Below are 9,234 nucleotides of genomic sequence, written 5' to 3' on the forward strand. Positions count from 1 at the left end.
AACACAACAAATCCTGCAAATACTGTCGTAATTGAAACAAACCATGAAACTCAAACCGATTATGACAGCAGCAATCCAAGCTGTGAGATTTGAGACAAGATTACTGTTCACATGGCCAAGTGTACGTTACATGCTCAAGAGTAAGCTCAGCGCACAGCTTGGTCATATTACAACCTGAGGGCCGAACTCACAATGTGGTACACAAAGAGATCCTTAACAAATAATTATTGGCATATCTTCCCTCAGTTTAAAAAGGTTTAATTTTTTTTCTTAATAAAAATTTTAATGCAGTACTTCACCGCTGCGAAGCGCGGGTATTTTGCTAGTGGGACTATAAATGGGCGAAGTCAATCTAAGCCACATAAAGTCAAGAAAGAAATGCATCCTGGGAAAAGCTGACATTGCTCAGTGCAGCGCCTGTCGCTTTATTTCTGTTAAAAAGTAACAGCATGCAAATCTAATTTAATTAAATATATCATCAATCGAACTAAAATAATACAACATTTGAAGAAGACCGTAGATATCTACACATAAATAAAACACTGATTCTCAAACCTGCTTGTGTCCATCTCGCCATTTATTGGCCTGTCTAGGCCAAAGCCTGCTTGTAGCAGTTGGGGGAATTGGCAGTTGGGGGATTTGGGGTGAGCCTCTTCTATCCACCAAAAAGCAAAACACAACCTCAGATTCTCAAACCTGATTTAGTTTCATTGGACTATAAATAGGCGGAGTCAATCTAAGCAGCATAAAGTCAAGAAAGAAATGCATCCTGGGAAAAGCTGACAGTGCTCAGTGCAGTGCCTGTTGCTTTATTTCTGTTAAAAAGTAACAGAATGTAATGTAATATAATTAAATATGTGTTCAATCACACTGAAATAATCCAACATTTGAAGAAGACTGTAGATATCTACACATAAAAAAACACTGATTCTCAAACCTGCTTGTGTCCATCTCGCCATTTATTGGCCTGTCTAGGCCAAAGCCTGCAGGTAGTAGTTGGGGGAATTGGCAATTAGGGGATTTGGGGTGAGCCTCTTCTATCCACCAAAAAGCAAAACACAACCTCAGATTCTCAAACCTGCTTTAGTTTTGTTAGACTATAAATGGGCGGAGTCAATGCAAACAACAAAAAATCAAGAAAGAAATGCATCTTGGGAAAAGCCAACAGTGCTCAGTGCAGTGCCTGTCGCTTTATTTCTGTTAATATCCAGCTTAACTTTTGCGATGAAGCTACCTGCCCCCTCCCACCAGCACAGGCATCTCCATGTTGAGAGAATCACACGTTTCCCAGGCTGTGAGGGTACTTGTGATGCTTATTGTTTTCGCCGGAAGGCTCCACAGGCAGTAGATACACAGCCCAGCGGCTCCCAGCAGGGAGGCTTTCAGAAAGGTCCCAACTGCTCTGGTAAATTTATTTGAAAGAAAGAAGAACATTTAGCAAACATGACAGGGATGGCACCCTCTGAGAGCAGGAGAAGAAGTGAGACTTGCCATTTGATTCTCAGAAATGCTTCAGTGCTTTATTGCGTTTTAAAAGCTTGACGCATAAAGAATGGTGTGCGGCAGTTGAAGGATTTTTAAAGTTCCCTGCATCTGATACATTTTGGGAAGATTCCAGAGGTCCACAGCATCTGCTGGTTAAAACAGTGGCTGAGTGACCCCTGCTGTTTCTCACCCATATACTGGATCAGTGATGTCACCCTGGGGAATTCGGACACCATTAGAGAGGGTGACGCCCAAACGACTGTGTATAAAATTTCTGTGCAGTGTTTTGGAGTGAAATCACCAAGGGAGACCACACACCCGTCCCACCCTCCAAACCCCGTAAAGCCCCCCACCCCGAAGGGGGATGTGTGATCAGAGCCGTCTTAACACATGGGCACGCTGGACAATTGACCGGGTGTCCCATGAGCATAGGGGCCCCATGCTAATCTATGTATATTGTAACTTTCTGAGTGGTTGTGTAGGTAGGAGCCCCAGTGCACTGCTTTGCCCGGGGGTCTATGATGCTGTTAAGATGGCCCTGTGTGTGATGAAACGATCAAGTGTAATGGCGGGATTTTATGTGTGTCCACATATAATCACATCTCTGTTAAGGAGCTCCATTCATCATTGGCACCCAGGGGTTTGCAGGTAGTTTAGTCTGGCCTTGGTTATCACACTGGGTGATGCCAACCCTTGTGACACCACCGCATAGCAGGCAGAGTAAACATATCACAATAGGGAGAACAAAAGGATCAGGACTTGGGTTCAAGTCTGTCTGCAACCTTTTGAAGTTTGATGTGCAAAGACAGGTCTAAATTAGAAGAAAATATGGAAATAGATAAAAATTATTAAAAGAACATGACGTGCATACGCGGCTAAGTACCGGGTATGTGATACCACCCTGGGCTGAGAGGGGGGCGCTGCCGTTAAGTCCACCATAGTCTTCAGATACCACCTAGTGAGGACAACTGACCCCGCCCCTTCTGGTTCCGGAGATCCAAAAGGACGACACCCCCCTCCCTCACAGAAAGAAGGAGGAGTCATCGACCCCAGAGATGACCTGACCAAACGATCTCTGAGTGTGACGATCCATCAGCAGACTTTAATTAAACAGAGGCCTCCGCAGTACTCAGTAATTGCCTTTTTTTATTTTGTTGTTTTCTTACTCCATCGAGCGTTGTTCTTGTTGGATGCTGTTAGAAAACGTTTAGAGCCGTATTGACACCCCAAAATATTCCAGAGATGTTAACCTTCCTACACTTGGGAGACCACAAACAAAACAATGATTTTATTATAAGTTCATCTCTCTGTGTGTGTAGGGAAATGGGTGGGGAAATGGAAGACTAGCCCCCCTTTGTGAAATCCTCTTGTCAACAAGGGCTGCGTGGTGAAGGGATTTCAAGGTGTCATGAGAAACAAAGGACTGAGTCGATAGCCTCGAGCGTTTGCATTGAAGAAGCTGGGGCTGCTTGTTAGGATGCAAATCTGCCTTTGAAACAAAGAAAGAAAGAAAGAAAGAGGGATGAGCATATGTTGTATAGGAGGAGACAGAAATATCTATATACAGTAAATCAAATGGTAAGCTGTTTGGATGTCTCTTCGATTGCTAATCACACAAAAATGACTGAACCGATTTTCATGAAATTTTTTGCACATGTGTTTGCCCTGTTGGTCCAACTTAAAATAAAGGCTCTATGTCATATAAAGAAACGTCAATATTTTTTTCTTGTGATATTTTTGGTTCTGGCTTTTTTGCAAATGTACTTTTGGCTTTGATTGTTGTGTCACGTCTTGCCATTTTCTCTTGTGATCTTCATTTCCCAGTTTCATTCAGGAGAACTGCTGAGATTCACTCTCTGCCTCACTATAAAGCCTGAGGCTGATCCCAGCAGCAGTGATGCCAAGGTGGCCCCGCCTCCCGGGGCTCCACCCACAAAGCACATGGAACATTTACAGAGGCAGTACATAAACATTAAATCATAATCAAACATAACAGAAATTACATAGAAATATGCAAAAATAAAAATTCAAAAATAGAAAAAACAACAATAAACTAGAAAATTACCTGAAGCAAGGAAATGAAGTCTGGATGAAACGTAACAATCCAAGGCTGTGGATCAACTAGCATATATAGTGCATGTTCTCTGTCCTGTTTTTAACTCTGAGGGTTCTGACTGTCCTCTTTCAACTAGGAGTTTGAAGTCCTGTTTCTTGTTTTTACTACATTTTATTCTATTTATTTTCTTTATGTTTATTGTATATTTTATCGTTAAGGTCTTTGACTACAACATTACTGATGTTGTTTTAAATTGACAAATTTCATGTCTTTTTTGTGGCATTTATTTTTGTTAATGTTGTTCTTTGTTTCTGATCTTCTCTATAAGCTGCCAGTGCTAAGTTCTCCCAAGAGGTGGGACCACCTGTGAATCCAGAGGGGCTTCTGAAGTTCCTATCGGCTCATTGTGAACGTGTCTGGGGACTGGTGAGTTTATTTGGGTATTTTTGTACCTTTTGCGATTTTCAGGTAATTTGAGACTTTCTGTGCTTTTCCTTTTGATTTCATCTTTGGATTCTGCACTGGGACTTTCTTTGCTTGGATTGCCTTGTGGTCCTGGCAATGCCATTTTGTCTTTGTGCTCCACAGAGCTTCATAATGATTGGAATACTTTTTGTGAAAAATAAAACTTTTATTTTATAAAGATTCAGTACCTGCCCTTACCATTTAATAAAGAGGATGAGTCTGCCTACAGGGATGAAGTGAAGTGACTGACAACACGGTGCACTGACAACAGCCTGCTCCTGAACACAACACCAAAGGAGCTCGTTGTGGACTTCAGGAAAAAGGAAATGGACATCAAACTACTCTATATCGGAGGGGACTGTGTGGAGAGGATGTCAGATTTCCCCTTCCTGGGAGTCCACATCATGAAAGATCTGTCCTGGGGTGTGAACATAGCAGAGCTGGTGAAGAAGGCTCAGCAGAGACTTTATTTCCTGAGAGTCCTCAGGGGAAATAACGTCCCCCAAAAACTGCTGGTGTCCTTCTATGGCTGCTCTATTGAGAGTATTCTGTGCTACTGCCTCTGTGTGGGGTTTTCCAGTTGCACAACAGCGCAGAGGAAAACACTTCAGCGGATCGTAAAGACTGCCCAGCAGATCATCGGCTGTTCTTTACCTTCTCTGGATGAACTGCACAGCTCTCGCTGCCTCAGCAAAGCGGTTAAACATCCTAAAAGTCTCCTCACAAACCCGCTCATGACATCAAGCAAAAGCTATAGAAGCATCAAAACAAAGACCAATAGACGGAATAACAGTTTCTACCCTGTTGGTATTCGGGCCCTGAATGCCATCTAATCACCTCCAATGCTACTTGTTGACTACAGTGTAATAGATGACTTCGTGTGCAATAGTGTTTCATGCGCAATAAGGTCTTATGTCGAATGTCTATATTCTACCTTATTTCTTCTTATCCTTTCCTATCCTTTTGTAATTATATTTAATTATATTTTGACACTGCAAAGACTGCACCTAATTTTGTTGTATTTGTTACAATGACAGTAAAGAGATTCTGATTCTGGTCTGATGGTGATATCCTCCTCTAGTGGGCATTTTTGAAAGAGTGTTACAAGCATATGGGGATTTATGTGCTTGGGGACACCTAAGTCGTGACACCTGCTTTTCTTGTATTGAGACTTCATGAAATGGCAGCTTATTTAAAAAATTAGAATCAGGGGGATTAAGTCAGAATACCAAACTTAGGGTCCTACATGCATAATTAGAAGTCAAAGAAACTAATCAACAAATTCCAGGACATGAAACAATCGAGTTCAAGGAAAGGAGCAAGCAAATCCGTAACCAAAAGTTCACATAATCAGCCAAGACAAATCTCTTAGACAGAGAGACTTTTAACAAACAATGATATTTCCCAGAATTTTAGGCTGAATCCACAAACTTAGATAAACCAGGAAGTGCAAGGGGCTGACCTTTTGTTGCATTCCATTTAAAGTGGGAAGTCAGAATTACAGAGTTTTTAATCGGAATTTTCAGCTGGAACACTCCCTTAAGTCCAACACGGAAACTCTGGGCTGGTCTGCCAAGTCCACATTGGGTTCAACTTCAGATTATAATGTCAATCCAAAATGGCAACATCCATCCATTATCCAACCCGCTATATCCTAACTACAGGGTCACGGGAGTCTGCTGGAGCCAATCCCAGCCAACACAAGGCGCAGGGCAGGAAACAAACCCCGGGCAGGGCGCCAGCCCACTGAATGGCGCACATAGACACACACACACACACACCATCAAGCACACACTAGGGACAATTTAGAACCACCGATGCACCTAACCTGCATGTCTTTGGACTGTCAGAGGAAACTGGAGTACTCGGAGGAAACCCACGCAAACATTGGGATAACATTCAAACTCCACGCAGGGAGGACCTAGGAAGCGAACCCGGGTCTCCTAACTGTGAAACTGCGCCACCGTGCCGCCCAAAATGGCCATATACATCGCCAAATTTGAGTGAGACCTGTAGTATTATACTGTTGACTAGCGCTTCTGTCTATTTGTGTCTCATTAAATCAGTACACAGTACTGTTCCTCCGTGGATATGTTGTGGCGATGTTTGGATATGCAAAATACCGCTTTGTTGTCCACTTGCTATTTGTTCAAAAGGAGCAAGCAAAGTAAAAGTCTTCCTGGATGCGTTTAAATAGTTTTTCAGAGTATTTTATTGGAAGACATCTAACTCGGGTGTGACGCCATTTATAGCTCTGACATCCGACTTGCAAGGTGTGACAGGCGCCTGGCGTCCATGCCCAGCCGGGACGCCCCTGCACACTGTATTCAGGGGGAGCAGTGGACCTGGACAGTGTAATACCTCCCCCTGGACGCTAGATGGCCGCCCCCCTGGGCTGGTGTAGTGCCTCGGTTTCCCACAGGGCTCCCTGGGAATTGGAGTTGGGTGCAGCCCTGTTGGGACCCGCAGGTACCACCAGGGGGTGCTGTGTTGGGGACTCCTGAGCCCGTGTGGGCAACAGCTTCATCACACCTGGAAGTGCCGCCGGATCTTGGTGATCAAACACCTGGAGCACCTCCAGGTGACCTATAAAAGGGAGCCAGCAACAACCACTCATTGGCCAGAGTCGAGTGGAGGAAGACAAGGTTGTGAGGGAGGAGTGGTGGTGCCAGAGAAGAGTGTTTGTGCTTGTGCTATACTGGTGTCTGGGACTGTGTTGTGGCTGCGGGGAGTACGGGGAAGACGTTCCCTCCAGCTGAAGAAGAATAAAAATCCTTTTATTTTACACGTGCCTCCTGTGTCCAATCTGTGTCGGGTCAGGCGCTATATAGTGCCTTTTACAAAGGTAAATGGAACACATCATTTCTACCACATGTTCTGTGATGTCCTGTCATTTGTGAAGTCTGATGTCACTGCTAACAACCACATAGCAACGATCAACACTAAAGTCCTAAAATGGCAGTGCCCTCGAGAAAAACAAAATGGCGCCACAAGAGAATAGAAAAAAAAATAACAATACCTGGAAACGAAAAAATAAATGTGGGTATTGGGCACCTGGGGTCTGTAAAACTCCTAACATGATATATCAACTAGTTTTAGAGCCTTAGGAACTGTTTAGAAAAACTGAAGATGAGAGTCGAATCAGGGTATTGTCACCTTTCTTTTACTCTGAGTTGGTCTTGTGTTGAGGGTTTTGGTGCACAGACGTTTAAACTAAAAGGCTTAGACCAGGAGTGTCCAAACTGTGGCCTGTGGTCCATGTTTAATTTGCCCGTGGCAAATTCAAACAATATAATGAAATATGACCCACACACGAAACTTGTTCTTAACTGTATTGTACTTCATAGGCTTAAGACAAGTCGAAACTAGTATCTTGATCAAGGCAGCGTCTTCCCAAACAAGCACAACCAAAGAACGATTTTGCTACGGGTGACCAGAAATGGCAGAACCAAAGAAACGCTCAATAGCAAGTGAGTGCAGAAGATTTCAGACACGGTGTGGAAAATAAATATTTCATCCTAGAAGTCAAGGACAAGTGTGTCTGTTTGATTTGTAATGAAACTATTGCAGAGATGAAAGAGTATAATGTGTGTCGACACTACGACACTAAACATCTGACCTACACGTCCTACACTGGTGCCGAGCGAGAGCACAAAGTTAAGCCAAGGGCAGCTAGTCTGCTAGCTCAACAGCAGTATTTTTTCCATGCTAACAAAACACAAGAAAATACCACATTAGCCAGTTACAAGGTAGCGTAACTCACTGCCCGTCACGGGAAACCTTTCTCAGATGGCGACTTCATAAAATAGTGCCTCACTATAGTCACAGGAATAATGTGCCCGGAGAAAATGCAGGAATTCAACAACAGTTGTGCGGCGAATTGAAGATTTGTCAGCTAACTTAAAACATCAAGTGTCGGTTAAAGCTTGTGCTTTTTGATTTTTACCTACTTGCATGTGATGAGTGACGTCAAGTCAAGTTGGGGAGCAGGCACTGTTACAGCGTGTTGTCGTACCCACTACACAACGAACAACTTGGGATTCCATTTGGCAACCCCTCAGGCAGACACCCGGTCCAGTCCCACCCTTCGGAAATGACCCTCTATCTGCTTCAGCCAAGTGTTATGTGGGCGACCCCTTGGCCTGGTCCAGCTACTCGGGTCCTCAACAATGAGGATCTTTCGAGCCGGATCACCCTCGGGGAAATGTGGCACATGGCCGTAGTGCTGTAACTGACGCTCCCTCACAATGCAGGTAATGAGCCTCATTCGGGACTCCATGAGCAACACAAAGTGAAACGAGTGGTACCCAAGGATTCTCTGAAGAGACATCGCACCAAAGGAGTCCAGTCTTCATCTCAGGTCACTGGATAGCGTCCATGTCTCGCAACCATATAGAATGACAGGATGCACCAGGACTCTAAAGACTTGGACCTTCATCCTTCTGCATAGATATCGGGAGCACCACACACCCCTTTCCTGCGACCTCATGACCCCCACGCTTTCCCAATCCATCTATTGTCTTCATAGAGACATGAATGTCACTGCCGAGGTAAGTAAATCTGTCAACGAGGTTAGCACTCTCTCTGCAAACAGTCACAATGCTGATGGCCGTGCCCAAGAGGTCATTAAAACTGTGATGTGATGAGAGCACTTTGAAACACAATAAATGAAAACGCATTAATAGAGAGCTGTGATGCTGTTTTATCTTTAAGCATGTTCAATTATGAAGCATAATTTACCTATATTTGACTGATTTTGCTAGCTTAATACACAGGAGGTGAGGCAATATACCTCACCTCTAGTGGGTGGCCCAGCCCTTCATATATTTCTCTGTATGTGGCCCCCAGTGAAAAAAAGTTTGGACACCCCTGGCTTAGACGTTTCCAGCAGATCTCTTACTTTGAGCTTGTCTAATGTTTAGGACTTTCTTATTCATGCCTTGTCTTCTGTGACAGAACAGGCACGCGATTGTCAAGTAGTCTTTAGGGAATTCTCCACAACTGAGGAGGTGCAGGTTTCCTCCAGCCATGACAGGTGTACTCCATGAGATGAACTCTTTGAGTCCAATCTGGAGGTCTCAGCTGGGTTTTAGTGACACCCTCTAATTTCAGTAGCACAGAGGTAATGAACAGGATGTCCATCAGGTCTGTGGTGATCTTTGAGGTTCTAATATGAAGGGGTCCTCTGGGAATGGTTAGCCAGTTTTGGCCCCTTCAGTGTGGTAAAT

This window comes from Polypterus senegalus, chromosome 9 (assembly GCF_016835505.1).
Source record: "Polypterus senegalus isolate Bchr_013 chromosome 9, ASM1683550v1, whole genome shotgun sequence".
Taxonomy (NCBI): Eukaryota; Metazoa; Chordata; class Cladistia; order Polypteriformes; family Polypteridae; genus Polypterus; species Polypterus senegalus.